Source organism: Bos mutus, chromosome 28, assembly GCF_027580195.1.
Source record: "Bos mutus isolate GX-2022 chromosome 28, NWIPB_WYAK_1.1, whole genome shotgun sequence".
In the NCBI taxonomy this organism is placed as follows: domain Eukaryota; kingdom Metazoa; phylum Chordata; class Mammalia; order Artiodactyla; family Bovidae; genus Bos; species Bos mutus.
Genome location: NC_091644.1, coordinates 8,651,133 through 8,675,846, shown reverse-complemented (window position 1 = coordinate 8,675,846; position 24,714 = coordinate 8,651,133). Strand labels below are relative to the sequence as shown.

General features: G+C 39.5%; 1 protein-coding gene across 14 annotated transcripts in view; it reads right to left on the bottom strand.

Annotated features, from left to right (window-relative positions):
* MARCHF8 (membrane associated ring-CH-type finger 8) overlaps nucleotides 1–24,714 on the bottom strand; it is a 145,945-nt gene that overhangs the window by 73,753 nt on the left and 47,478 nt on the right. For 4 of the 14 annotated variants that reach the window (XM_070364834.1, XM_070364843.1, XM_070364829.1 and 1 more), the window contains exon 2: nucleotides 16,127–16,491. The exons of 2 other annotated variants lie outside the window; for them this stretch is intronic. The gene's annotated coding sequence lies outside the window, so the exon portion shown is untranslated. Of the gene's footprint in view, nucleotides 1–3,951; nucleotides 4,033–10,481; nucleotides 10,605–16,126; nucleotides 16,492–24,714 lie in introns of all 14 variants that reach the window. 8 more of the 14 variants (XM_070364831.1, XM_070364830.1, XM_070364833.1 and 5 more) reach the window with 5 other exon arrangements.

The following is a 24,714-nucleotide window of genomic DNA, read 5'->3' as shown; positions in this document are numbered from 1 at the left end:
TCAGGCTGGAGCAAGCACCTTCTCTACTTAACGCAGTATCAAAGTAGAGGAATCAGAGCAGGGCCTGCCTCACCACCTAAGAAATCTCTCTCCAGCCGGGACAAATCCTCTCCCGCCCGTGCCATGGTCAGCTCCACCCTTGTTCATTCTACCACCCTCTTGGGATGTCGCACACACTCTGCACACCAGGCCAAAAATTTCCTGGCCTTCAGAGCACATTTTCACATTTATCTCATCTGTGAGCAAAGAAACATCAAAACAAGCTCCCCTACTCCTATCTTGCCACCCACAACATGTACCCAATACTCTTTACAGTTTGACATTTAAATATACATGCTGGCCAATTTTATGTATCAACTTGAATAGGCCACAGTACGCAGATATTTGGTCAAATATTATTCAAGATGTTTCTGTGAAGGTATATTCATAGATATGATTAACATTTAAATCAAGAGACTTTGTGTAAAAGATATTACTCTCCATAACGGGTCCTGTCCGACTCTGTGACCCCATGGGCTGTAGCCTGCCAGGCTCCTCTGTCCATGGGATTCTCCAGGCAGGAATACTGGAGTGGGTGGCCATTCCCTTCTAAAGGGATCACACCCAGGTCTCCTGCATTGCAGTCAGATTCTTTACTGTGTGACTCACTAGGGAAGGGCCTATAATGTGGGTAGGACTCATCTATCATATGAAGGCCTTAGAACAAAAAACCCCTCTAAGCCTCTCTTGGAAGAAGACAGAATTTTGCCAGTAGACCTGTGGTCTCAAATTTCGGATTCAACTCTTCTCTCAGTTCCCCAATCTGCCAGCCTAGCGTGCAGGTTTTAGACCTGGCAGCCTCTATAGTCACATGAGCCAATTTCTTAAAATCTATCAATAAGAATCTTTCTCTATCCATCTATCTTTTTATATACTATTGGTTCTGTTTCTTTGGCGAACCCTAAAACAAAATACTATCTAGTTACAGATCATTCCTCACAGTATAGAACCCTTGGCCTACCAAAAAGGCTGAACCCTCTTTGGACCATTACATATTTCTTTAGCATTCCCTGCAGTGTTCTGGATCGCCATGCATTTCTTTTAAGCATTCCCCACAGTGTTCTATATAGAGCACGGGTGAAATATTTCTGAAAATTTAACTGGTGTTTCTTTATGACTAAACCTTGAATCCTCCCAGTTTCCTAATCTTTCTGCCTTAATTACTGTGATCTGCATGATAATGTATTACAGAGCATAAGCTGAAAGAAAGAAAAGTAACTCTGGCCCCATTTTCCTCTGGGTAAATCCCAAAGGTGGTTAAAGTCTATTAAGAATTGGGAATTTTAATATTAATTTGCATGGGTGGTACAATGTAAAAGCCTTCAGTTTACTGTTTGCTCTATGATCCTGAAACTCAGTTTTCTCCCTCTAGATATTACTTTTCAGTGGAAAAAAACTATAGTGAGAAAAACTTTTCAATCATCAAAGTAGTAACCCAGTGCAAGTCGCTCAGTCGTGTCTGACTCTTTGCAAACCTATGGACTATACAGTCCATGGAATTCTCCAGGCCAGAATACTAGCCTTTCCCTTCTCCAGGGGATATTCCCAACCCAGGGATCAAACCCAGATCTCCCTCATTGCTGGCGGATTCTTTACCAGCTGAGCAACAAGGGAAGCCCAAGTAAACCAAGATCTAATTTAAAAATAATATAAATGTAAACTAGGAAATAGTTATTTGCTTTTAAAGTCAGCTATCACTTCTCAGAGGTTTTCACCTCATTATAAAACCCTTCTCTCTGGGAAGACACACAAAACATCTCAATCAAAGACACAGACAAGCATGCATTTTCATGCAGACAAGGAAGGCAGCGTGACCCCACACTGAAATAACTCATCTAGTATGTTCTGAGCACCTATAAATTCTGTTTGCTAAACATTTCCTCTGCTCTGGACCCTCCAATAACTCTAATCTGTTGATTCAATCTGTGGTAAAGGATGAGTAAATAGAACCAAGTACAACGGATAAGGTAAAAAAATTCAGAACTCTGCCCTTAACCGTTTAAATGTACATTCCACAAAAGATACTCTTTTTTTAACTGTAGGAAAAAAATGTAACAAAATTTATGAAATTAGCCATTTTAGATGTACAGTTCAGTAGTATTAATTATATTCACATTGTCAGGAAAAGATCTCCAAAACATTTTCAATTTCCAAAACTGAAACTCTATACCCTTTAAGGAGAAGGCAATGGCACCCTACTCCAGTATTCTTGCCTGGAAAATCCCATGGACGGAGGAGCCTGGTAGGCTGCAGTCCATGGGGTCGATAAGAGTCGGACACGACTGAGCAACTTCCCTTTCACTTTTCACTTTCCTGCATTGGAGAAGGAAATGGCAACCCACTCCAGTGTTCTTGCCTGGAGAGTCCCAGGGATGGCGGAGCCTAGTGGGCTGCCGTCTATGGGGTCGCACAGAGTCGGACACGACTGAAGCGACTTAGCAGCAGCAGCAGCAGCATACCCTTTAAACAAAAGATGCAATAAACTCACCAAAGTTATGGTAGTAATCATTTCATGATGCATGTAAATCAAATCATTTTTCTGTATACCTTAACCTTATACAGTGCTGTATGCCAATTAGACCTCAATAAAACTGGAAGAAAAAAAATAAACCAACAGCAAAGAAGATGCTTATTCTTAATACTTCCTACCCACTGCCTATTTTATTCTATACATGAAGCAAAATTATTTTCACAATAAACTTTATGGACTACTACCAGAATAACAGCAGATTTAAAAAAAAATGTTCAAGGAAATGGAAGAGGTCAGAAGTATGACTATGGACAGAAGATCCATATGAACCCCTGTGTGGAGAGAGGACACAGCTGGAATATAGCTTCATGGTCACTCTGAATGCAAGTGAGGAGTCAGAAGAGGCGGGCCCACAGCTAAAGCAAGTCAAACGAGGCAGCACCAACTACAGAAGCAGCAGTCCTCTGGTGACTGCGTTCAACGGGGTTTACCAGTCCTCCAGCTGCCCACAGTAAGGATGGCAAGACTGCTGGGAAGTATACAGTGCCAATCTAACAGGTGCACTGTGCCAAGCCTCATTCAACAGACTTTTAGCTAAATATGCCTATTCAGGCCTACAAAATAATAATAATGACTTAACTATAAATCTAGTAAAATAATCTACCACAGTATAAGTGTTCAACAAATAAAAGTATCCCTGATATTTTTCTACCTGTTACTATACTTTAAATGTAACTCTGGTGTTTCTATTTTAAAAAGATGAACCCTGATTAAATCACTAGCTTTTAAAATCACTTACATACATTTTCTTCCAAAGCCTGACTCCCAGCTGAGCCTGCACTGGGACGGCTCCAGGAAAGATAAGAGGGATTTTGCACATGACTGAGGTTATGCACAGGGTCAGTCCTGCTAAAGGCCAGTTTACAGAAGTCTGGGAACTCTCAAAGAGGTGGGGGGACAGGAGGTGGGGCGCCACTCATTCTAAACCAACGTCTAAGTTTAGTCCAAAGAAAGCCACAGAGCATGAGAACAGAATGTGGCTTGGAGAGCGCGCTGCCTGTGGTTCACACTGCACTGCAGAGGACAAGGGAGCTATGAATACAGAGTTAAAGGCACTGCTCAGAGAGTCTGTAGAACAATGAAGGCTCAAGGAACAGGCAGCGCAGGAAGCAGCAGCTGTGAGTCACAAAGCTGGGAGTGGCTCGGGTGACAGGGACACTGTGGACCTTCCACAGGTCTGGGGCGTGAACACTGGACAGCTCCAGAGGAGTAAGGAGCGAAGGCAAAGTTAGAGCCAGGACCGTGACAGCTAAGCCAACCAAGAGATTACTAGAGCCCCTTCCACTCACAAGGCCACGTGAATAAAACGTGCCTGTGATGAGTACTTAAGTACTGTACTCTAGAAAGTGGACAATGTTATCCATGACAAAGGTACACCCTACCTCCTGGCAGAATTCGTATTCAAATGGTCTCTTGAGGAAAATATCTTCAGTTAAGGTCCTCTGGACTCTCACAGATTAAATCTGAATAAGAAGAAAAGCTCACAATCAAAATTTACTTAAAACTGCTAATTAAAATACAACTTATGAGATAATTTTATAAAATACAAATAGTTCCAGTTATACACTGCTTACAGAAGACACATGATGAATAACAACACAAAAAGTTGAAAATAAAAGAATTTAAAATGTTAAATATTAACCAAAAGAAAACAAGAATAGCTCTAACAACAAAAAATAAGCCTCTTTTATCTGTTACTCACTGTAAGTTGAGAGAAAGTTCAGAAAACATGGTCTTAAAGAATGGAAATCTCAACTGAGAAATGAAAATTATGAAACAGAACCAAACAAAAATCCTAGAACTGAAAAGAATGAAAACTTAACGGATGACCTTAACAGTAGTTTGGAGATGATAGAAAAGTTAGGAAACTAGAAAAAACAGACTAATGTAAATTATCCAAGCTGGAAAATAAAAAAAAAAGACTGTAGAAAAATGAACACTCTCACAAAGCTGTGAAATAACATCAAGCAGTATAACATAGGTATAACTGGAGATCAGATGGCGAAGAGAATGATACTAGAGCAGAAAAAGTCTTTGGAGGTCCAATAGCTGTAAACCTCCCAAATTTGATTAAAAGACACTGACTTATATTATAAACCCAAGAAACTTAGTGAACCCTACATTCAGTTCACTTCCATCACTCAGTTGTGTCTGACTCTTTGCGATGCCACAGACGGCAGCACACCAGGCTTCTCTGCCCACCACCAACTCCCAAAGCTTACTCAAATTCATGTCCATTGAATTGGTGATGCCATCCAACCATCTTATCCTCTGTCATCCCTTTCTCCTCCTGCCTTCAATCTTCTAGCATCAGGGTCTTTTTCAGTGAGTCAGTTCTTCACATCAGGTGGCCAAAGTATTGCAATTTCAGCTTCAGCATCAGTTCTTCCAATGAATATTCAGGACTGATTTCCTTTAGGATGGACTGGTTGGATCTCCTTGCAGTCCAAGGGACTCTCAAGAGTCTTCTCCAGGACCACAATTCAAAAGCATCAATTCCTCGACGCCCAGCCTTCTTTATAGTCCAACTCTCACATCCATACACAATTACTGGAAAAACCATAGCTTTGACTGGACAGACTTTTGTTGGCAAAGTAATGTCTCTGCTTTTTAATATTCTGTCTAGGTTGGTCATAACTTTTCTTCCAATGAGCAAGCGTCTTTTAATTTCATGGCTTCGGTCTGCAGTGATTTTGGAGCCCAAGAAAATAAAGTCTGTCACTGTTTCCATTGTTTCCCCATCTATTTGCCATGAACTGAGGGACTGGATGCCATGATCTTATTTTTTTGAATGTTGAGCTTTAAGCCAACTTTTTCACTCTGCTCTTTCACTTTTACCAAGAGGCTCTTTAGTTCTTCTTCACTTTCTGCCATAAGGGTAATGTCATCTGCATATCTAAGGTTATTGATATTTCTCCTGGCAATCTTGATTCCAGCTTGTGCTTCTTCCAGCCCAGCATTTCACAGGATGTACTCTGCATATAAGTTAAATAAGCAGGGTGACAATATACAGCCTTGATGTACTCCTTTCCCAATTTGGAACCAGTCTATTTTCAGTTCTAACTGTTGCTTCTTGACCTGCATATAGATCTCTCAGGAGGCACGTCAGGTGGTCTGGTATCCCCATCTCTTGAAGAATTTTCCACAGTTTGTGGTGATCCACACAGTCAAAGGCTTTGTCAATAAAACAGAAGTAGATATTTTTCTGGAACTCTCTTGCTTTTTCAATGACTCAGTGGATGTTGGCAATTTGATCTCTGGTTCCTCTGCCTTTTCTAAAACCAGCTTGAACATCTGGAAGTTCATGGTTTATGTACTGTTGAAGTTCTAGCTTGGAGGATTTTGAACATTACTTTGCGAGCGTGTGAGATGAGTACAACTGTGTGGTAGTTTGAGCATGCTTTGGCATTGCCTTTCTTTGGGATTGGAATGAAAACTGACCTTTTCCAGTCCTGTGGCCACTGCTGTTTTCCAAATTTGCTGGCATACTGAGTGCAGCACTTGCACAGCATCATCTTTCAGGATTTGGAATAGCTCAACTGGAATTCCATCACCTCCACTAGCTTTGTTCGTAGTGATGCTTTCTAAGGCCCACTTTACTTCACATTCCAGGATGTCTGGCTCTAGGTCAGTGATCACAGCATCATGATTATCTTGGTCGTGAAGCTCTTTTTTGTACAGTTCTTCTGTGTATTCTTGTCACCTCTTCTTAGTATCTTCTGCTTCTGTTAGGTCCATACCATTTCTGTCCTTTAGCAAGCCCATCTTTGCATGAAGTGTTCCCTTGGTATCTCTAATTTTCTTGAAGTCATCTCTAGTCTTTCCCAATTTCTTTGCATTTTGATCGCTGAGGAAGGCTTTCTTATCTCTCCTTGCTATTCTTTGGAATTCTGCTATTCTTTGAAGAACTCTTCTGTTGTTTGCTATTCTCTGGAATTCTTTGGATCAGTGGAGAAATAACTCCAGAAAGAGTGAAGAGATGAGCCAAAGCAAAAACAACACCCAGTTGTGGATGTGACTGGTGATGGAAGTAAAGTCCAATGCTATAAAGAGCAGTATTGCACAGGAACCTGGAATGTTAGGTCCATGAACAAGGCAAATTGGAAGTGGTCAATCAGGAGATGGCAAGAGTGAACGTCAACACTGTAGAAATCAGTGGACTAAAATGGACTGGAATGGGTGAATTTAACTCAGATGACCATTATATCTACTACTGTGGACCCTTAGAAGAAATGGAGTAGCCATCATAGTCAACAAAAGATCCAGAAATGCAGTACTTAGATGCAATCTCAAAAATGACAGAATGATCTCATTTGTTTCCAAGTCAAACCATTCAATATCACAGTAATCCAAGTCTGTACCTGATCAGTAATGCTGAAGAAGCTGAAGTTGAATGGTTCGATGAAGACCTACAAGACCTTCTAGAACTAGCACCCCAAAAAGATGTCCTTTTCATCACAGGGGACTGGAATGCAAAAGTAGGAAGTTAAGAGATACCTGGAGTAACAGGCAAATTTTGCCTTGGAATACAAAACAAAGTCAGGGCAAAGGCTAACAGAGTTTTGCCAAGAGAATGCACTGGTTATACCAAACTCCCTCTTCCAACAACACAAGAGAAGACTCTACACATGGACATCACCAGATAGTCAATATCAAAATCAGACTGATTATGTTCTTTGCAGCCAAAGATGGAGAAGCTCTATACAGTCAGCGAAAACAAGACTGGGAGCTGATTGTAGCTCAGATCATGAACTCCTTATGGCCAAATTCAGACTTAAATTGAAGAAAGTAGGAAAAACCACTAGATAATTCAGGTATGATCTAAATCAAATTCTTTACAATTATACAGTGGAAGTGACAAGTAGATTCAAGGGATTAGACCTGATAGAGTGTCTGAAGAACCATGGACAGAGGTTCATGACATTGTACAGGAGGCAGTGATCAAGACCATCCCCAAGAAAAAGAAATGCAAAAAGGCAAAATGGTTGTCTGAGGAGGCCTTACAAATAGCTGAGAAAAGAAGAGAAGCAAAAGGCAAAGGAGAAAAGGAAAGAACCCTATGTAGGATCAATATAAACAGAACTGCATCTGAGCATCAGAAACTAATGGAAATCAAAAATTAAGAGAAAAATCTTGAAAGCACCTAGAAAGAAACAATAACAATGACAACAATAACTACAGTATGAATTATCACTTTCTATCAGAAAAAAGCCAGAAAACAATGAAATGATAACCATAATGTTGAAAGAATTCCATATGCAGCAAAAATATCTTTCAAAAATCAAGCAAAATAAAGAAGTCCAGATGAACAAAAACTAAGGAAATTTATTTCCAGCAAATGATACCTGATAAAGACTAGAATCTACAAAAAGAAAAGAAGGGTAACACAGATGGAAATATGTGGATTAACAAAGAACTATCTCTCATTTTCTCCTCTTAGCACAACAAGTGTAACATGGAGGCTTGCAATGTAGATTTATGTAAAATATATGAAAACAACAGCACAGTGAACATGACGAGAATGGGATTACATTGTTGCAAAGTGCTTCTATTTTACAAGAATTGGTAAGACATTAATTATGAGAGTAGGACAGATTGCACTAAGTTGAGGATGAATGCTGCAATTGCAAATGCAACCACTAAAAATAAGTTATTCAATGGAATATCAAAACAATCAGTAGAGTAAGGGAGTAAGAGAGTAACAGAAAAGGGAGGGGATAAAAGATCTAAACCCGACTTTAGTCAGTTCTCACTGTGTACAGTCATCTTCCATAAAGTTGGCAGGAACATGGAATTAGTGAACACAGAACCATTGCTCCTAGGGGAGATACAAGGTGAGGTTCCAGGGAGCCTCTGGTCACAACACTTCAGTCAACCATCAACACATAAGCTTGTGTTAGTTTGCTTGTGTTTGAAGACACCTTATTTAGCAAATATATTTTGTTCATTCATTAACACTGAACTCATGATCAATAGTATTTTAACTCCTGCCTGAGGAAGCCTGCCTAATAACAAGCCTATTTTCTCCGTAAGGCACACTACAGTCTTCTTTACTTAGGAACACGAGGCAGCATCTCAGCACTATGCTTAGGGGCAATTTTAAACAGTGAAAGCATCAAAAAAAACCCTACAAAATGTGAAAATCATGGCACTGAAGAGATCACAAAAAGGACAGTGTGAGAGATGCAACAGGAAGGTAGAGTATGACTTGCTCAGCATCACTTCAGAGCCGGGACACTAGATGACTCAAACATTTCACTGCTTTGTGCGTGTCCGTGAATGATGCTGAGAGCACTGTCAGTACTGATTTGGGGATCAGAATTAAATTTTAGTGAGTAGGTTTATAGATTCTATTCTATATCTGCAGATATAGAATACATGAATAAAGAGAATCAACTGTGTATCAGTCAGTGCATTAAATATAAAGGGGCCAAATATTCCAATTAAAAGGTACAGACTGTCAGAATGGGGATAAAGAAAAACAAAAACCAAAAGATCAAGACCCAACCATACCCTGCAAGACATGCAAAGAGATACACTTTGAGTCTAAAAACACCGGTCTAAAGTAAAGAGAATGGAAAAAGAGAAACACAACTTTCCACAACTGACACATGCTGAAACTTTAAAAATCTGAATAGCAATACGTCTGTTAAACAAATTAGCTGGTTAGTCTACCCTTCTACAAAAAGAAAACTCAAAGCTCAAGTGGTTTCACTAGTGAATCCTATCAAACAATAAGGAAGAGAATAATTCCCACCTCATTTACATGCTTTGCCTAAAACTATCAGAAAAATCTAAACAAGAAAATTAAAAAAAAAAAAACCTACAAATCATAAACATAGTTTATGCTGCTGCTGCTGCTGCTGCTAAGTCACTTCAGTCATGTCCGATTCTGTGCAACCTCATAGACGGCAGCCCACCAGGCGCCCCTGTCCCTGGGATTCTCCAGGCAAGAACACTGGAGTGGGCTGCCATTTCCTTCTTCAATGCAGGATAGTTCATGAACCCAGATGAAAACATCCTTAGCAAACTATTGGAAAAATCAGCAACTTATAAAAATAATAATATATCATGACCAAATGGAGTTTATCCCAGGAACATAAAGTTACATGAGTATCTGAAAGTCAGTATCGTGTCACAGAATAACTGATGCAACAAAAGCACTTAACAAAAATCAACATCCATACTGAGTTTTAAAAAAAAAAAAACCTCAGCACACTAGACACAGAGAAACTTCCTTAATCCTATACACCTACAGCAAATAATACACTTAATAGTAAAATCCTGAGGCCCTTTCCACTTGATTGGCAACAAGGGAAGGGTGCCCGTTCTTACCACTTCTATTGAACAACAGACAGAAGCTCCTAGCCAGTGTAATATGGCAAAGAAAAGAAAGAATGGCTAAAAATTGGAAAAGAAGGTATAAAAACTGTTTCTTTTCACAGAGAACATAATTACTAACAAAGAAATTTCTAGGAAATCTAAATTAGTCCAGCCAGATTAATCTAAGTCAATTTAGCAAGGCTGCAGGATGCAAGGTCATTCTACAAAATCCAAATATATTTCTACAGACTAACAGCAAAATGAAAATGAAATTTTAAAATTTTATCTTAATGTTAAAGAGCAGATTAATTATGAATCATTTTTACAAAAGACATGCATGTCTCATATACTGAAAACTGAAATACACTTATGAGAGAAATTAAATATCTAAGGGCATGGAGACATACACCTTGTTTGTAATTTGGAAAATTCATTACTGTAAAGAGGCTGATTCTGCCCAGAATTCTGTTCATATTCCAAACAGATATTTTTGCAGAAATTGGCCATTTGATTCTAAAACATACAGGAAAATGTGAAGGATGTAAAAGAGCCAAAACAATCTTAAAAAAGAGTAAGTTGAAGGACTTACACTTCAAGACTTATTGTAAAGCCACAGTAATCATCAAAGTGTGGTCTTGGTCTCACGACAGACAAATCCATCAAAACAGAGAGTCCAGGGACAGACTCACACTGACACTGTCACCCGATTTTCCTAGGAGGCACAAAAGCAATTCAAAAGAAAATGGAAATCCTTTTCAACAAACAGTGCTGAAGCAACTGGCTGTTCATATAGAAAAAATGATCAACTTTAACCCCTATCTGACATCACAAACCAAAAATAATTTGAGATGGATCCCAAATCTTTTTTACATTTTTGATGCATTTACTTTGAAGAATAAAATAGTCTTCTGATGTCAAAATTTATAAAGTAAGTTTCATGCTCTGAATTTTACTTTTAATATGCTATTTTTCCAAGTCAGTTTCAAAGTATCAGCTTTTAATGAGACAGTAAACTTCAAAAGTTTTAGTTCAGTACACACAGCAATTCTTTTTTTCTTCTAGTCTTACTGAGGTATAATTAACATACAGCACTGTGTAAATTTAAGGTATACAGCATAATGATTTGACCTACATCATGAAACATTACCACAATAAGCTTAGTGGACATACACCATCTCACATGGATACAATATTAAAGAAAGAGAAAAATACATTTCCTCCCTTGTGATGAGAACCCCTAGGACTTAATCCCTTAACAACTTTCATATATAACATATAGGAGTGCTAACTGTATTTATCATGTTGTACAGGACATCCCTAAGTATCTTTTACGTGAGTGTCTGTACCTTTCAACTACCTTCATCCAATTTCTCTCTCCACCCCATCTCGCCTCCAGTAACAACAAATCTCCTCTCTTTTTCTGAGTCTGTTTGCTGTTGAAGTGTAACTGACCTACAAGACTATGTGATTCCTGTACACAACACAGTGACTCAATATTTCTATGTGTTTCAGAACGATCACCATGAAAAGCATGTTATCATGTCACTATACAAAGACATTATATAATTACTGATCATATTCCCCACGCTGTGTATTTCATACCTATGAATCATTTATTTTGTAACTGAAAGTTTGTACCTCCTAATTTTAACCTAAAGCCAAAACTATGAAACTCCTAGAAATAAACACAGGAGAATATCTTTATACCTTGTGTATAAACAAGATGCAAAAGCATACGACAATTCAAAACAAGGAGGGGCACCAGAATGTCTTAATTAACACTGGGTAGTATCAATACGAGCCGACAGTTTTTAAAATATGTAAGTAAAACCCACAAATGTATGTGTGCGTGTGCATGTGTATCTACAAACATGTCCTCGCTCTGTCCACAGAACAGGAGTAGAAGTCATGACACTGGTGCATGCACCATGCACCCGGACCTAACTTCCCACTAATAGGAGCAAGGCTATTTGATTTGAGGGCTGAGGCACAAAAAATTGGCCCAGAGTAGCTTGTGGCACCAGAAAGCAAAAAATGTTCAAAGAATTATGGAGACATATAAAATAATCTGAGTAGTGAATTATAGGCCACTAAATAATAAAGTGCTGTGTCACTCAGTTGCGTCCGACTCTTTGTGACCTCATGGACTGTAGCCTATCATGATCCTCTCTCCATGAGGATTCTCCAGGTAAGAAAACTGGAGTGGTCTGCCATGCCCTCCTCTAGGGGATCTTCCCAACCCAAGGATCAAACCCACGTCTCCTGCATTGCAGGCAGATTCTTTACCATCTGAGCCACCAGGCAAGCCCCAAATAAGGACAGATCTATGAATAATTCAAATAGATAAATAAACAGGGGTGAAGCTCTTCTTTGCAGCAGAATACCAACTAATAAATACAGAAGTGAAGTCACTCAGTCGTGTCTGACTCTTTGCAACCCCTTGGACTGTAGCCCACCAGGCTCCTCCACCCATGGAATTTTCTAGGCAAGAGTACTGGAGTGGGTTGCCATTTCCTTCTCCAAATAAATACAGAAGGAAGTATGTATTTCTTTACTGGATGCTAAAATCATCACTGGACGCAAAAACATGTGGGTGAATGTTCAAAAAGGAGTAGGATTCCCTGGTGGCTCAGTCGGTAAAGAATCTGCCTGCAATACAGGAGACCCGGCTTCGATCCCTGGGTCAGGAAGACCCGGGTTCGATCCCTGGGTCAGGAAGAAGGGAATGGCTACCCACTCCAGTGTTCTTGCCTGGAGAATTCCATGGACAGAGGAGCCTGGCAGGCTACAGTCCACAGAGTAGCAAAGAGTAGACACCATTGAGGGATTAACACTTTCACTTTTTGATACTTAATAACTTCAAAGGAAAAATCTGTATCTTGGCAGTAGAGAAATCTAGAAAATAGTGACTTAATCAAGTGTCCAATGTCATCATCAATATTGGAACAAACTAGCATTGGGGGCACCAAACGTCTTGTGCTAAGAACAATAAAATCACTTTCCTGTAATTCTGTCTGCAGTGTACACCCTGAATCTAACCAGGAGGAAACTTCAGAGAAACACAAACTGGCAAACATTCTGGAGGGAAAAAGAAAAAATAAAAAAACTGGTCCATAGTCTTCCAAAAGGTCAAATGTCAAGGATGAAAAATTCGGGTTAAGGAACTATTCCAAATCAAAAGAGACTAAAGAAACATGACAATCAAATTCAGTGTCATTCTGGACTGGACACTGAACAGAGAACACAAGAGCAATAAAGGACATTACAGGGACAACCGCTGAAAATGCAGTATGAAGTCTGAATTAGTAACAGTACTGCATTAATTATTAAATTTTTATAAGGTCATATAAGAGATTGTCCCAGGTCTTAAGAAATACACAACTTAGACTCAAATGAATCAGAAAAAATGTATTTATACACATGCATAGAGAGAGAGTGATAAAGCTAATGGGGTAAATTTCTAACAAGTGGTAAATCTTAGTAAAGGATATGTGGTAGTTCTTTGTACTCTTACACTTTTTCTCTAAATCTGAAATCATATCAAAATTAAAAGTCACACATAAAGCAAAAGGCACAACTGTAAAATCGGAAAAGTGTCTGGATAAACACAAAGGACAAATGATCACTTCCCTCAATATATAAACAAATTGTATAAAGGAATCAGAAAAAAGCAGTAACAGCCCCAAAAGATTAATGGGAAAAAACATGTGCAGCCAATTCACAAAAGGAACTAATGTACTTTTAAAGGAAAAACAATAACAAAAAGCCAACTTCACTAATAATTTAAACAGGCAAAGGAAGATAACAATGAGATGTTTTCCATCTGTTAAATCAATTATTTTCTTTTTTAAAACACCCAACATTGGCAAGAATATCCTGAAACGGCCACTCAACGTCCCGCTCGTGGGAATGTTAATTAGAAACTTTGAGCGATGCACTTCAGCAATTTAATCTAAGAATCTGAAGAATATCCAAACCACTTCACCCAGTTCATGACACCATCCCAAGGAGACCATCCGAACTGTGGGTTCAGGTGTACGCCCGAAATTGTTCATCAGAGGGTATTTCCAGTAGCAAAGCTCTTTAAAATAAGCTGTATGTGAAGCGACTGGGAAGTGGTTAAATAAACTAAGACATAATCATAAAAGGCAATACGCAGTCCTTAATAGGTACTAAAAATGGGAAATGGCATGCAATAAGTGTTAAGAGAATAAAGCTTATAAAAACAGGCATTCAAGATGACTCCAATTAGGTAAAAAGCCATCAGTAGTACCCAGGAAAAAGTACTAATTATGAACACTGTCTGTCTGAAAATTAATAAAACAAGGACTGCAAGCACTTGCTCTGGTCTCAAGTTTGTCTGTCTTGCCCACCCCTTACCACCTGCCCCTACCCAAGACAGAGCCACCATTCCTTCCAAGGTGGTACATTCGCTATTTCCTGTTTCTCGCTCCCTCTCAGCATTTCTTGAGGACAATGCACCATCCCCAGTTGCACTCATTAAACATCTTCTGCTTAATATTTACAAATTCTCCCACCTCATTTCATACACATTAAAAAAAAAAAAACCTGGCTCTATCCAGCTACTGAAGTCACCTCAAAAATGAAATCTAAATTGAATATGGAAGTTCACCAAGATGCAGCTTCTCTTTCCTTTTCTTCTTTCAAATAAAAACATTAAGGAGAAAAGTGCTTTCTTTCAACACTCCACAGACTCCCAAGGCAGGCTTCAGGAGACATAACGACATCACAAACCTGATAAGTGCTGTGCGCCAGGACCACCCGTGTCATCGTCATCTCAGGCTCGCATCAAAGAACATTTGAGTCTAATCATTAGCTGCCACCAAAAAACACACCCATCTGCATGCTGCAGTGCTCAGCCACTGCCCAGGGCCACACCTGACTCCAGCCCCACCCTATTCCCCACTGAATCCACCTTCCACTTGGCAACTTTCCACCTAATGAGATGAGCAGAGCACAGTCAGGAGGAAGAGGTTGTGAGCAAGGCTGGCAACACGGAGAAACCAGATGGGAGGGGAATGCCCTCAACTGTGGCACAGGGCTGACTGAGAGGCATTCTAAGTCAGTGATCTTCAACTGAGGTGATTTTTGCCACTCGGGGGACTTTTGGCAAAGTCCTAGAGATATTTTTGGTTGCCCTAACTCTCGGGATGTTACTGGCATCCAGTGTGAAGAGGCCAAGAAAGCTGCTAACCATTCTAAAATGCACCGACAGTCCCCACAACAAATCATCCATACCCAAATGCCAACAGGGCTAAGGTTGAGAAACCTGTCATAAAGTGATTTATCCACCAATACAGCACAATCTAAACCCAGCTCAGCAGGAACAGGACACACAGTGGGTGAAGGAGACTTGAGCATTTTATGAAATGTAAACACACACACATGTACACAAAGCCTCCTCAGCCAGATGCTTAGGGCAGAGCGACAGAGTCGTTCCCTTGGACCAAACTTCTACTGCAGGACTTGGGAACAAGAACACTACAATTTAATGAAAGTAATAAGAATACCTCTTCTTCCTCAAGGGCTTGCTCTGCCACATGTCACATATTTCTTCAAAGACTGCCTCACAGCAGACACTGTGAGGAGATAATACTATCAAAATTGCCCAGACTGGTAAACATCTCCAGAGAAGTTGGCAATGCACCCACATAGTTGGTGACAAATTTAGCTGCCTATCTCAAGGACCTAAGAACCCAAACTCACAGTTCCCAGCTTAGCTTAAAAGTGACAAACATTCAAAGATCATTCAAAGAGAAGAAAATAATAGTGCTCCTTTCCCCACACAAACCATCAAAAATTACGTAAGACTTAAGAGAAGCAACAGCTTCAAAACTGAGAACAAAAAGTATTTAGTCTGCACTTCAACAACAAAAACCTGCAGATAAAAAGGAATTTAGTATATAAAATGCCATTATTATAATTCAGTTAAGGTTAGTGACCTCTGTGGCAAAGTACAGTACCTCTTTTCTTGATTACTTTAACAACTTTATCATGTCATGACTTCCACCCATGGGAGGCCAGAAAGCTAGAGAACTCATCCAGCACCATCCCTGGCTGAGACTTCAATAATTTTGACCTGACTCTGATACATCATTTGCCAGTCTGACCTTGACTTTCATCCCTGTAGGGTTACGAAGCATCCAGCACTTAAGGTGGCCCATTTCAATGTTGGACAGGAGTATTAATAAATGTTAGAAGTGTGTCCATTACCTGAGACAAGAGCAGCCCTCCTTCCATCCATAGGCATTAGTTTTGCCCTCAATTAGTATTGCGAGATGGAGAAAGCAATGGCACCCCACTCCAGTACTCTTGCCTGGAAAATCCCATGGATGGAGGAGCCTGGTAGGCTGCAGTCCATGGGGTCGCGAAGAGTCAGACACGACTGAGCGACTTCACTTTCACTTTTCACTTTCATGCATTGGAGAAGGAAATGGCAACCCACTCCAGTGTTCTTGCCTGGAGAATCCCAGGGACAGGGGAGCCTGGTGGGCTGCCGTCTATGGGGTCGCACAGAGTCGGAGACGACTGAAGAGACTTGGCAGCATCAGCAGCAGCATGAACTCAATTATGATTCACTGAGACAAAAAAGAAAAACAGAATAGAAGGAATATTAAAGCTCAACCTGTTCAAACTCAATCCTACTTTTATAAATGAGGAAAATAAGATAGAAAAGGATGAAGCAGGGCTGCTTGCCAAAAGTCCAGCAACTATACAGGAAAGCTTGGAGTAGAACTCAAGTTTCCTAACTCTTAAGTCTAATCTCCACAGAACTGTATCAAGTTGTATTAGATGCTGTTACTAATAGAATGGACATTTTTTTAAAGTTTTATGATAAAATAGAAAAATATTTTCAGTTTTCACAAGTTCAAAACAACTCACATCATCACAATCACCTTATGAACTAGTGTAATTGTGACCATTCACACTTTATGGATGGAAGAAACCCAGCTCCAAGGTCACCAGTAAACACTGAAGCTGGCTCTAGAAGCCAGATTCTTAAACCACATGCAACCTGGGTAAGCACCAGAGCACCCCTAACACTACCACAACCGAATCAACAAACTTGAGACTTCCAGTGATTCTTTAAAATGTTAACGCTTTGATATAATCTAATATAAAAGATACCATTCCTGAAAAAATATTTAAATTATTTTTAACAAACCAAGATAAATTTAAAGATTTACAGTTTATAGCCTCCTAGCATAAAATAAAAGGGCATTTTAACTTTAAAAATTAGGTTACAGTATTACAGTATCATCTTCTACATCAACTACCCTAAAGAAATTCACCAAGAAGCAAACTAATTTTTTGGGGAGTAACACAGAAGGAACTCATTTATCACAGGGAACTTTTTGAGAAACCCTCGGCAAGCAAAGCTTCATGCTCTCAATTATTTCCCAAAGGCTCTTCCACATAAGATGTGTGCCATGAATAATATATAAGCTCTAAGCAAATAATATATTCAATCAGCCTAATTCACACAAATGTAATAAAATATTAAGAAGTAATAAAGGTGTGGACTGAATACTTAGGTTAAGTTCCTTTTCCACCAAGATCCTATTAAAATAATAAAAGGATTTTCTTAAAAAGAAAAAGCTTACACTTCTCAGAAGTTACAGTAAATGTACTTTTCCAATAAGGACAAGTAAAGGCTCTGCATATTTTATATAAAACAAACAGAAGACTTTCAAAGGCAGAAAGAAGGCAGACTAGCTAGGGATCTCAGGATTCAAGGAATGACGTCTTATTAAGTCTCCTGAGTTTTCTTTTTGCCTCATATAATCCAAAGAATTGGAGCCAAAGAATTGGCAAATCCAGAAACATCAAGAAGTGAACAAAAGCTCCAAGAAAACCTTGCTATTTCTAACCAGAAGAGTAGAAAGAGTCAGCCTAGAAAGTAAAAAAAAAGAAAACCACCACCTGACTCCAGACAAACGTGTATTCATGTTTTGCTGTGCTCAACTGCTTCAGTCAAATCCAACTCTTTGTGATCCTATGGACTGTAGCCCACCAGGCTCCTCTGTCCATGGAATCTTCCTGGCCAAAATACTGGAGTGAGTTGGCATGCCGTCTTCCAGGGGATCTTCCTGATTCAGGCATTAAACGTGTGTCTCCTGTGTCTCCTGCATGACAGGTAGATTCTTTATCACTGAGCCACAAAACCACAGGGAAAAAAACCTGTGGTCACATCACTACCCATGCCAGCAAAGACCAAGGGTAGATAAGACATCTTCTCCCACCAAGATAGAACCAAGCATCCCAACATCCTCATCAGGGTGGTGTCAAGAGGAGGTTGGGTAAGTAGCTGGCCCTTTCTTCCTTACCACTGCTGTGTCTTGGTTTAAAAAAAAAGGTGGGGGGGAGCTCAGCAAAGATATAAAGAAGAGCCAAAAGGAAATTTTAGAACTGAAAAATACAATTACCAAAATACAAAAACCAAGAGATGGGTTCAGCAGAATGGTGTAGACAGAAAAAAGCAGTAACCCAGAAGATAGACAAATAGAAACTACCCAATCTGAATGACAAAGAGAAAGATAAACTGCAAAAGAAAAATGAACAGAGCCTCAGGGACCTGTGGGTTTGTAACTCAAGAGTTAACATTCGTGTCATAGGAGAGAACTGAGCTGAAAAGAACTTGAAATAATGGCTGAAAATATCCAAATTTGGTAAAAGATACATTTACAGACTCAAGATTCTGAGCAAACATCTGAGCAAACAGGATAAACTCAAAGAAATCCTCAGTAAGACATGTAAACAGTTAAACTTCTGAACACTAAAGGATAAAAAACCTTGCAAGCAATGAGACAGAAATAACACCTTACCTATAAGGGAAAAATTATTTAAATGGCAGCATATATTTCATCAGAATATAGAGAGGTCAGAAAGACACAACAGTTTTCAAGTACTGAAAAAAAAAGAACTGTCAACAGAGTCCAATATCCAATAAAAATATCCTTCATAAAGGAAGGGGAAATCAAGACATTTGAGATAAAAGTAAACTAAGAGACAGCTTCACCAGCAGATGTACCCCCAAAGGATGAAATGGCTAAAGGAAGTTCTCTGAACAGAAAGAAAAACCCTTAAGGTATCAGCAAACAGAATTCAGTAAATACAGAAAGAATTATAAACCATGACCAAGTGAGGCTTATCCCAAGGATACAAGATTCTTTTTCAATCTTTGAAAATTAATCAGGAGAAGGGATAAATTGGGAGTTTGGGGCTGACATATACACACTACAATACATAGCTGCTGCTGCTGCTAAGTCGCTTCAGTCGTGTCCGACTCTGTGCGACCCCATAGACGGCATAGAATAAGTAACAATAAGGACCTACTAGATATCACACAGAACTGTACTCAACACTCTGTAATGACCTTTATGGGGAAATCTTTCAAAAGACTGGATATATGTTCTATGCTACATAACTGATTCACTTTGCTGCACAAAGTGAATCAGTTATACAGAAAGTAACACAATAGAAAGTATACACAAGCAGAAAGTAACAGAACATTGTAAATTAACTGTGAAAGTGAAAGTGAAGTCGCTCAGTCGTGTCCAACTCTTTGCGACCCGTGGACTGTAGCCCACCAGGCTCCTCCGTCCATGGGATTCTCCAGGCAAGAATACTGGAGTGGGTCGCCATTTCCTTCTCCAGGGGATCTTCCCCACCCAGGGAACGAACCCGGGTCTCCCACTTTAACCTCTGAGCCACCAGGGAAGCCCCTGTATTAACTATACTTCAATTAAATCTTTTTAATTAATCACTGTAATCTACAGTGTTAAGAGGCTAATGAATAAAATCATAGGATGATACCAATGAACAAGGGAAAAGCGTATGACAGAACTCAACATCAGTTCATGATTTTTTTTTAAGTCTCAGAAAATAGGAATAAAAAAGAACATACTTAATTTGAAAAAGAGCATTTAAAAAAAAAAAAAAAAAACCTACAACTAACATTACACTTAATGATGAGAAAATCACTGCTCTGCCCCTAAGATTGGGGAAAAGGCAACTCTTATTTAATATAGTGCTATAAGTTCTAGCCGGGAGAAGGCAATGGCGACCCACTCCAGTCAGTACTCTTGCCTGGAAAATCCCATGGACGGAGGAGCCTGGTAGGCTGCAGTCCATGGGGTCACTAGGAGTCGGACACGACTGAGCGACTTCACTTTATTTTTTCACTTTCATGCATTGGAGAAGGAAATGGCAACCCACTCCAGTGTTCTTGCCTGGAGAATCCCAGGGACGGTGGGGCCTGGTGGGCTGCCATCTATGGGTTCGCACAGAGTCGGACACGACTGAAGCGACTTAGCAGCAGCAGCAGCATAAGTTCTAGCCAAAGCTTTAGAGCAAGAAAAGAAATAAAAGGCACACAGATTAGAAAGAAACAAATAAAACTGCACCTATCTTCAGATTACACAGAACATTCCAAGGAAACTAAAAAAAAAAAAAAAAACCTCCCAGGTTAACAGAATTCAGCAAAGTTGCAGGATACAAGATAAACATACAAAAATTAGCTGTACTTCTAAATACTAGCAATGAAAATGAGGACATGGAAATTAAAAACACAACATCATTTACAATCATGAAAAAATGGCGTATTAGGTGTAAATGTAAGAGAGATCTTCTATGCTGAAAACTATAAAAAATGCTTGTGAAAGAAATTAGAGGACTAATAAAAAAGTAATAAATAATTGTGTTCATGGACAAGACTCAACAAAGTAATAATGTCTATTATTCCCTAATGAATACACTAACTCAAGAAGATTCCTGTTAAATTCTTTTAAAGACTTTGTAGACACAGACACAAATATTTTAAAATGTATATGGAAAGACAAAAGGTAAGCCAACCACCTTTGAAAGATAACAGAATGGGAGAAATCAGTCTACTGAATTCAAGACAAGGTCTGTATAGTCAAAGCTATGGTTTTTCCAGCAGTAATGTACAGGTGTAAGAGCCGGAGCATAAAGAAGGCTGAGGGCCAAAGAACTGATGCTTTTGAACTGTGGTGCTGGAGAAGACTCTTGAGAGTCCCTTGGACTGCAAGAAGATCAAACCAGTCAACCTTAAAGGAAATCAACCCTGAATATTCATTGGAAGGACTGATGCTGAAGCTAAAGCTCCAGTACTCTGGCCACCTGATGTAGAGAGCCGACTCACAGGAAAGATTTCCCTTTCCCTCGATGCTGGGAAAGATTGAGGGCAGGAGGAAAAGTGAGTAAGAGAGGATGAGAGGACTGGATAATATCACTGACTCAATGGACATGAGTTTGAGCAAACTCCAAGAGATGGTGCAAGACAGGGAAGCCAGGAATGCTGCAGTCCACAGGGTCACAAAAAGTAGGACACAACTTAGCTACTGAACGACAACACAGAGCGACCCCAACCAAGACTGTGTGGCATTGGCAGAGAGACAGACATACAATTCAGTGGAACAGGATAGATAACACATGAATGCTGCTGCTGCTACTGCTGCTAAGTCGCTTCAGTCGTGTCCAACTCTGTGCAACCCCATAGACGGCAGCCTACCAGGCTCCCCCGTCCCTGGGATTCACCAGGCTAGAACACTGCAGTGCGTTGCCATTTCCTTCTCCAATGCATGAAAGTGAAAAGTGAAAGTGAAGTCGCTCTGTTGTGTCCGACTTAGCAACCCCATGGACTGCAGCCCACCAGGCTCCTCCGTCCATGGGATTTTCCAGGCAAGAGTACTGACTGGAGTGGGGAGCCATTGCCTTCTCCAAACACATGAATAGACCCACACAAATATGCCCAAATGATTTTTGATTAAGCAATTCAATGAAGGAAAAATAACTTTTCAACAAACAGTGCCAGAGCAATAAGGAAAAAAAAGTGAACCTCAAGTGAAGTTTCAACACCTGAACTCAAACAGTTCATTCACTTACATGTGCAACCTGAAACTATAAAGCTTTTAGGGAGAAAAAAGCATTTTAAAAAATCTTTAGGATTTAGGGCTAGACAGTTATTAAACTTGACACCAAAGACATGATTCCCAACTGGAAAAATTTATAAATTGAACTTCAAAGGGTGAAAAGGAAAGCCACAGACTCAGAGAAAATATTCGCAAACCACTGACAAAGCACTAGTATCTAAAATATTGTATATAAAGGACTCTCAAAACTTAACAACAAAAATCCAATTAGTAAATGGGCAAAAGACATGAAGAGACTTCCGCTGAGAGAACACACAAGTGACAGATACACACATCACAATACGCTCACTCTCACCAGCCACTGCTGCTGTTCCGCCACTCAGTGACGCCCAAGTCTGCGATTAGGGAAAAGCAAGTGAAAATCACAAGGAAGTGTCATTACATACCTACCAGAATTACTAAAACAAGAAACGGTGCCAACACCAAAATGTGGGCAAGGATAAGGAGAAACTGAACCATCCCTTCAGTACTGGCAGGAATGTAAAATGGTACCTTCTCTCTGGAAAACACTTGGGCAACTTCTTAAACAGGTGAACATCCTAGAGCCCAGCCATTGCGCTCCGGGACTTTTACACCAGAGAAATGAAGTAATACGATTACAGGAAAACCTGCACACAAATGTTAGCAACAGCTTTATTCAACTAGATGTTCTTCAGCAGGCGAATGATTCAACAAACCATGGCACATTCATATCAACAGAATACTACTTGGAAATAAAAAAGGAATAAAAAAGAACTATTTGGACATGAAACGACCATGATGAATCTGCAGAGAATGATGCTGAGCAATAAGAGCCTATCTGAAAAGGTCACACGATGCATAATTCCATTCATAGAATATCCCTGAAAAGACAAAATATACAAGTGGGAGAAGAGGTTAGAGGTTGCCAGAGATTAAGAAGGCAGTGGGAGTAGGGAAAGTAGGGGAAGTTACAAAGAATAACATAAAGGATCCTTGTGATGACAGACATATTCTACCTCTGAACTATACAGATATCAGTATCCCAGTCATGATATTGTACTAAAATTTTGCAAGCTGTTAACTTTGGGGAAAACTGGATCTCTTAAACAGGATCTCTCTACATTATTTCTTACAACTGCATATCAACCTACATTTATCTCAAAATGAAAAATTAAAATTTTTAAAAAGGAAAGAAAAAAGACAAATCACAAGGCCACAAATGAGGGGAGAGAGCATTCAAGCAGATGAAAATGATTTCAACTGTTTTTTAAAGACAGAAAATATGGGAACAGTAATTAGCAAGATGGAGAAAGCCATAATAAAAAGTATATAAAATAATAGATACATAATGAGCTAATTTACCTATAACATGCCAAAGAACTTGTGCCTCAGGTTATGAGTAGTAGTAAAATATTGGCTAAAAATAAAGATAAAAAACAACTGATACTTTGGCCACCTCCCCAAAAGAAGCCACTACCAGAAGCGGGGTGCTATCCTAACGAAAACCTGAACAAGCTGCATTTTCTTAGTCACCACTCCATATGCAATGATAAACTTCATATTAGAAAATGAAAAGATGATGATGCACTTTTAGCGACTGAAAAGATAGTTACAAAATCTGTTGATGGCTATAATTCAGAAAACAGATCACACACATGATGACTTTAAAACTGTTTGGGGAACAACTGGAAAATGAAACTTTATTTTCTATTGGCTATTATTTACTATTGGCTGTTGCTAGCAAAAACAAAAAATATGTTTGGCTACTGGTACTCTGAATCGACTAGAAATATCTTTACTGCTGACATGGAGAAAGTTTTAGTGGTCTGTATAGAAGATCAAACTAGCCACATTTTCTTAAGCCAAAGCCTAATCCAGATAATTAATGAGGCTGCTCCACTAAATGAGAGATTTTCAGTGAAGATGAAACAGCATTATACTGGAAGAAGATGCTATCCAAAACTTTCATAGCTAGGAGGAAGTCAGTGCCTGGTTTCAGAACTTCAGAGGACAGACTCATTCTTATTACGGACTGCTGCAGCTGGTTACTTCAAGTAAAAGCCAATGCTCAACTATGAAAATCCCACGGTCTCTAAGAATTATGCTAAGTCTACTCTGCCTGTGCTCTATAAATGGAACAACAAAGCCTGGGTGACATCACATCACTTCACAACATGTTAACTAAAGATTTCAAGCCCACTATTGAGACCCAATGTCCAGGAAAAGAGATCCCTTTCAAAATTACTGCTCCCTGACAACACACTTGGTTACACAAGAGCACCGGGGGAGATATACTGTAATGAGATTACTGTATTGTTGTTTTCACGACCACTAACACATCCATTCTGCAGCTCATAGATTAAGGAGTCATTTTGACTTTTAAATCTCATTATTTAAAAAATACATCTCAGAAGACTACAACAGCCATAGATAATGATTCCTTTGCTACATCTGGGCTAAACTGAAAACCTTCTAGAAAGGATCTCATCATTCTAGACATCACTAAAAAAACATTCATGATTCATGGAAAGAATTAAGGGGCATTTGGAAGTAGATCAACTTTATCAAAATTAAGGAAAGTTTGGAAGTTAACATGGGTTTCCCAGGTGACCCTAGTGGTGGAGAACCAACCTGCCGATGCAGGAGACACAGAGACAGGGGTTCGAGCCACAAGTCAGGATGATCCCCTGGAGAAGGAAATGGCAACCCACTCCAGTATTCTTGCCTGGGAAATCCCATGGACAGAGAAGCCTGGAAGGCTATAGTCCATGGGGTTCCACAGAGTGAGACATGCCTGAAATGACTTAGCACACACGCATGACAAAACTTTAATGGGAGAGTTACTTTTATGCATGAGCAAAGAAAGTGGTATCTTGAGATGGAATC